The sequence below is a fragment of the Myotis davidii genome, unplaced genomic scaffold, assembly GCF_000327345.1.
Source record: "Myotis davidii unplaced genomic scaffold, ASM32734v1 scaffold77, whole genome shotgun sequence".
Lineage (NCBI taxonomy): Eukaryota > Metazoa > Chordata > Mammalia > Chiroptera > Vespertilionidae > Myotis > Myotis davidii.
Genome location: NW_006289713.1, coordinates 1566848 through 1573581, shown reverse-complemented (window position 1 = coordinate 1573581; position 6734 = coordinate 1566848). Strand labels below are relative to the sequence as shown.

Below are 6734 nucleotides of genomic sequence, written 5' to 3'. Positions count from 1 at the left end.
ACATTCCTCCCTCATCACTTTTGCCATACTGCATACAAATGTACCACCACTTACTCCTAGCCCACATGGTCCCTCTGTGAGAATTAAAAAGGGGTACCAGGGCACATGGCTTGACAAACAGCTAATAGGCTACATATCAGCCCGTTTCCCGTAGTACCTCTCTCCCGAGCAGGGCACCTTTGCAATAAATAACCTGCACATTGTACACAACAGCTCTATTGTTAATGTTTGACATTTTCCTTTAAAAACCTACTCCCTTTAAAAATTTTATTTAATTAAAATTTATTTTTAAAAGAATATTTATTATACTTAAATGAAAAAAATCAGTATCAAATCCCATAAAAAGAAGATAATCTTCAAACTAAAAGTTATAAGAACAATTCACACTATTCAAAACTTTGCTAGATACTATTGCCTGCCAAAGGTTATGAGCTTGAGCCTGTCGCCTCTTCATTAAAAAGAAAAAAATTAGCCCTAGCCGGTTTGGTTCAGTGGATAGAGTGTCGGCCTGTGGACTGAAGGGTCCCAGGTTCAATCCCGGTCAAGGGCGCGTACCTCGGTTGCAGGCTTGATCTGGGGTATGTGTGGGGGGCAACCAACTAATTGATGTGTCTCTCTCACATAGATGTTTCTTCTCTGTCTCTCCCCCTTCATTCTACTCTCCCTAAAACTCAATGAAAAAATATCCTTGGGTGAGGATTAACAAAAAAAAGAAAGAAAGAAAGAAGGAAAACTAGCAACTATTAAGGAGCATTAAGTAACTTATCCTTGATATAATCAGATGAATGAAATATGAGTGAAAACTAAATTTCTTACTATGTAACAATATTCCAATATGTTTCCTTGGGAAAACACCAGAACAGTATGCATAAGTATATTATGAACTCTCTCCATTATAGTTAATGATAAAAACAGCCACCATTTGAGAACATCCTTGGTCCAGGCACTGTGGTAACTTCTAAACATCCTCATCCCATTTTAATGTTCCTGACAACTATGGGTAACTAATAATAATTAATACAATAAACATAGGTATCATTAGCCCCATGGCACAGATGAAGAAACAGGTTCAGTTGGCTAACTTGAGATTACACACAGATGTCAAAATTTATTCTAACACCTACCCCTTTAACCACTACACCCATCATGTAAAATAAACATGCATGGATTAGGGGTTACTAGTATTTCATGAGCATGGATGCAAGGATTCCACACTTCATTTTCCCCAAAGGAAAAGTCCTCCTGACAGCTACACAAGCCCCACATGGAATCTCCTCAGTCTGGTGCGGCCAGAGCTGTCCTGGCTGCAGCTCCTGGGAGCTGCCTGAAGGAGGCCCTGCAAATCCACTTACGAAGAAGAGCCTAGCGTAAAAACAGTTACATATAATCCCTCCCTAGATCACCGAGACAGCTCTGCAACAATTTAGGTATTTGATTTGTTGAATTAAATTATTACAAGCCCAGATAATCCTTTCATGAGTCCTTACCAGAAGAACTGAATAATGTAATTTTGCTGGGACAGTCACAAGAAAACAAAATTCTTCCATGTTACTGACACAGTTGGCTCTACATGGCAGAGTGCAAAAGTAAAGATGCCTTGGACAAAAACCTCACGAAAAACAAGATATGATACGGTCAGACTAAATCTGCGAAGGGATACGCCTGCTCTTCAGGCAAGATGCTGGCAGAACACCAACACCTCCGCCCCCAAGATGAAGGTGACAAGGGCTAGCTTTGACGGAGAAACTGATAACCTAGCTGGGAGGCAAAGAATGTGCACCAGAGGAGTAAAACAAACCCCGAACAGTGCTGGGAAAAGTGAGGACCAGATAGAGACAGGAACAGCAAGGAGGAGGTTGGGGGCAAGAAGTAGGGGCATGAAAAAGTTCATGTGGGTGCAGAAAACCTGAGTAAAGCCCTAGCAGGTTTGGCTCAGTGGACAGAGCTTGGGCCTGCAGACTGAAGAGTCCCAGGTCCAATTTTAGTGAAGGGCACCTACCTAGTTGTAGGCTCAATCCCTGGCCCTGGTCAGGGCATGTGTGGAGGCAACCAATCAATGTGTCTCATATCAATATTTTTCTCTCTCTCTTGCCCCCTCCCTTCCACTTTCTAAAAACATCAATGGAAAAATATCCTTGGGTGTGGATTAACAAACAAATAAAAAAGAAGCCTGAGTAAATTTGTTTTAACTTGATGAGAAGACAAATCTATAGAAATAATAATAATTCAAACAGAGCAGGTAAGAGAGCAAGGTAAGAGAAGGCCCCTAAATGCCACATCAAAATATTCAGTTTAAATGCATGAACTGTGTAAACACATAAGACTCCTAGCAAGTATTGCTGGTGAATGGGATGGAGTTTAGTGTTTTTTAGTCCTAAATCATTGGCTTTCTCTTGGACATAGTCCTCCTGGTTGTCAACAACTGAACCCTCTATCTAGGAGTAGAGATTCAAAGAGCTCTGTCTAGCACTGTTCTCAACCTTTCTGTCCCAGGGTTAAAAATATGTAATAAATCACAAACAACCTGGTGCTTAATGCCAGAGCTGAATTCTTACATAGGAGTAAGTGCTTAAAAATAATATTTAATATCCTGACAAGTTTACTTGCAAGAATTAGTTTTATATTTTAAAATATTAAGCAAACTAAAGATGCCTTGGACAAAAGCCTCATGAAAAACAAGATATGATATAGTCAGACTAATTTTTCCTTATAAAACTAAAAAGGTGAGTGAGTCCTCTTATAACACTCCTTTAAAAAAAAAAACTGCACCCCTGCCCTGGCTGGTGTGGTGGTTGAGTGTTGTCCCATGCACCAAAAGGTCACTGGTTCAATTCCTGGTCAGGACACATGCCCAGGTTTTGGGCTCCATCCCTGGTAGGGGCATGCAGGAGGCAGCCGACTCATGTTCCAATCTCACATTGATGTTTCTTTTTCTCTCCCTTTCCCTTCTTCTCTTTATAAAAAAATCAGTAAAAACATATTTTTTAAAAATTGCATCCCTACCTAAGCTCAAATAATGGGATCATTTACAAAAATCTAGTAAAGTTAGAGATCAAATATCCCTGAACAGAGTTATCTAAAGTTACTCTGTGATCAGGTCAGCCAGGCAAGGCCTCAAACCAGTACCAGGTATTTCAGGAGGCAGTGTGCACACTTGTGGTTTTGTGGTCTTCAACCGTCTTGCCAGCCTGGAGGACTCGGGCTGGCCAGGGACAGCTGGTGACAGTGTGCAGTCTGGCTCAGCAGAATCCAGCGTAGGAGAGTCTGCACCTCCAGAGATGCGTTCCCTGCTGAAATTTCACTGCTATGGCTCTTCCTACCCTTCCAGAGACCTGACCAAGGACCCTGAACAGGCATATTTTCCAACCGATGAGCAATATTCTCCAGTTGGAGGAAAAGGCAAAAAGGAAAAACTTTCTACTCATCTATTTTAATATCAAATGGAAGCAATTTGATGATATAATGTATGGTGTTATGGTCACTTGTGTCCTTCTGGCCTTAATGTTTATGGATCTCATACATATTTTTCTCAAAGCTCCCCTTTGAAGCACCCAGCCTGCACCTGGCTTACTTAGCTCACTGTAGGCATGTTAATTGTTCTCCCACTTGAACAAAATAATAGTGGGGTGTTAGAGGAAGCTTAAGCTCTCAGGGAGGAATCATCTCTCACTGGAGCTGGAAATCCACTGCCCATACCCAGGGGAGGGGGAAGGGCTGGCCCTAGGCAGCCATTGGCTAAAAAACAGAAACAAACCGTTTCCTTAGAGCTGGCTAAACACAGTGACAGCTGGACTGTGGAGGGTCACAGAGGGAGAGAAGTCCTTATGGTTGGAAAGGGGTGTGACCATCAAGGGAGCAGGAAAGGTTGGAGGAGCACAACCGCTCCACAGAATGCCACTCCATCACCCTGCTCCTGGAGTTGCAGGTGCAGTCACCTCCCTGCATAATCCACCTCTCTGCCAGTATCTTGGGCAGAAAGGCAGGAGCTCCAAGGGCCACTTCTCAGTGTGTCTCAGATGTGGAAGCAACCTCAGGACCAACCAGGTCTGGATTCTTCAGGTGTAAATCTTTTCTAGGTCTGGTATCTATCATCACATGGTCGCATTCCTCTGCTCCTCTAGGAGAACATGAAGTTACTGAACACCAACCTAATCCTGGCAGTTCATAAACAGAGGGAAAGCCTGGACAGACACACCAACAGGCACAGACACGTGAATAACAAAGAACCAGCAGCTGCTCTCATGAGGGCAACACAATCCAAGGAGCCACAATCAAGGCCTGAGGGCAGGCCCTATGCTGATACTACAGCTCACTCCCCCAGAAACACTGCCCTACAGGATTATTTCAGGTGACAAGCCAGTGTCTACCCAACTTCACAGCCCCAACTGCTTTCTTGCCACAGGGCTAGTCAGAAGTATCTGTTCTGGCTCTCATACTGCACTTTTGCCTTGGAGGCCTACAGGTTTTGCCTGCTGATGTCACTCAAACTTGTTCACAGCAAAGACCACAGTGATCTTTCCAACACAGGTCTGTGCAGGATTCCACAATGACTTCCTCTCCACTCCCTACGAGATGAACTCTTAACTCCTCTGGTTGGCATGAAGGGCCTCTTATACCTGACCTCCCACTCATCTCTGCAGCCTCATCTTCTGCTGTCCCCACAACTCCCCAAAGAGATGGGTTCTCCCTCCTTCTACCATTTTGTCCTGAAAACTACTCTTCCTCTGTCAAGGCATTCATTTGGCAGGTGGATGGCTGAGACCCTCCTTGGCAAAGAATGGCCAAGGGGAGAGAACCTGAGCCCTCACCACAAATGGCCACTGAATCAATGAACTAAAGGACAGTCTGCTGAGTGAGAGCAAGCCCTGAGGCCCAGCCCTCTGGACCCTCCAAAGTGCCTCAACACCAGGACCAGAGAGGTGACCTAGAAACGCCAATATCCCCTGCTCTTCTCTAACGCTAGTGTGACTGTGTGCTACCCCTCGTTTCTTGAATGTCCTAAATCCTCAATTAGACTTGACACCTGCTCCGGTGACCCAGCAAGGGCCCCAAGTGCCCAGGTCCCCAGCATCTCGAGGGGCATCCAGAGGGGCACGGCCTAGCACTAGAACGTGTAGGCTGTCCATTTCTAACAAAAAGAACTGAGCAGACCCAGTGTCCGGAATATCTCTTGGTGCTGAAGAATCTTCCTGGGGTAATCTTTACCTAGCAGGTCGAGGAGACCCTGCTCCGCGAGAGGCAGGTTGGCAGGGGCTCCCTCATTCCCTCCCCCGTGTCCTCATCACCCCCTACCCGGGGACCCCAAGAGTCTGGCCCGAGGCCCTGGACAGCCACTCACAGCCTTCTCTCCACCTTCCCGGCCCAGGCCGCCAGCAAACCCAGGAGGCCACTCAGCCCAGGAGCTACGGTCCCGCCCACTGCCCGCAACTCTGAACTCCGGAGACTCCGGACTCGCAGGCCCATCCCAGCGCCGCGGGGGTCAGAGGACGCATTCTTCCCCAGCCCACCCCCACCCCCACATTTGAGCCACCTTCCGTGCCAGGGGCGCCGTGGGGCGCTGGCGGCGGAAAGAGTAGTTTCCAGCTCCGGCCTCCTCCGGCCTCCGGGCCCCGAGCGCAGTCGTCCCGAGGGGAGGGAAGCACGGGAGCAGACAGGAGAGAGGACACTTACTTAAAAGGCTACATAGTTTCTGGACAAAGAATTGCACATTTAGATATATTTTTAATATTATCTATAGATATAGTATTTCCAAAGGTTGCTTCAATAATAGATCAATTACAAATCAGTTCACAGGGGATTTTAACAATATCCATTCCTAAATGAAAACTGGCATCAAGTTTGCAATCTCCAAATTTTACTAACCATTCAATATAAGCAGAATCCTCTGATCTCATATTTGTTGTAAGACTGCGCTTCCTCCTCAGGCCAGCGAGCCCCGAGCTGCCCACTGCGCGTGCCCAGAACGGGAGAGGGCGGGGTCGCGAGCAACGCTGTCACGGGAAGGGGTCCAACCTTGGTCTCTGGAAAGCGAGCTGGATTGAGATAGGTGACCCAGGAGCCAAACCGCTTCATGTGTCGCCCTTTACTGCTAGCTTTGGAGGACGGAGGTGCCCAGGCCTATGAAGTACACCACTGCCGTCGCCGGGAGGGGCTGGGAGTCATGATCTGTAGGTTTTAGGGGCCCTTCACTTGCATGGATGTAGAGTGACTCAGCCCCCCTCCCTTTTTTTTTACTTGGGCCTCAGTTTTCCCCATCCGTTAAATAGAGGTTAGATATGCGAAGCGCTATTATTCCAGAACTGCAATGGGGTGAGGAGGAGGGAGAGACAGGGGACCTACACGTGACCTCCCCGCGCGGGGCCCCGCCTATCCCTTGTCCAGGGGATGGAAGCATCCCGCGAGGACGGGCGGGGTGGGTGGATCCTAAGAAACACGACCCAGCCATCCTTGGCAGGGGCTAAGGCGGAGCGCGCAGCCCGCGGGTTAGGGTACCACAGGAGGATGGGGACCGCAACCCGGGCTTCGCAGGGGGCCACCGTGGAGGCCAGGGCAGTACAGAGACTCAGCGTGTGACTTGAGCGTACCTGGGAGGATGGACGAGGGGACCGGAGGCAGCTAACGCGCCCGGCGCACGTCGCGAGTCCCCAGCTGGCTCCGTCCACAGCACTGCAGCGCGGAGCTGGTCTGGGGCCATGAGGAGGGTGCCAGCGGCCCGACCCGGGGCCGCAGTGGGG

General features: G+C 47.9%; 1 protein-coding gene across 1 annotated transcript in view; it reads right to left on the bottom strand.

Annotated features, from left to right (window-relative positions):
• ANKRD27 (ankyrin repeat domain 27) overlaps positions 1–6728 on the bottom strand; it is a 69424-nt gene extending 62696 nt beyond the window's left edge. Inside the window, 1 exon segment of the mRNA XM_006762174.2 lies at positions 6585–6728. The gene's annotated coding sequence lies outside the window, so the exon portion shown is untranslated.
• Between the last annotated feature and the right edge of the window lie 6 nt (positions 6729–6734).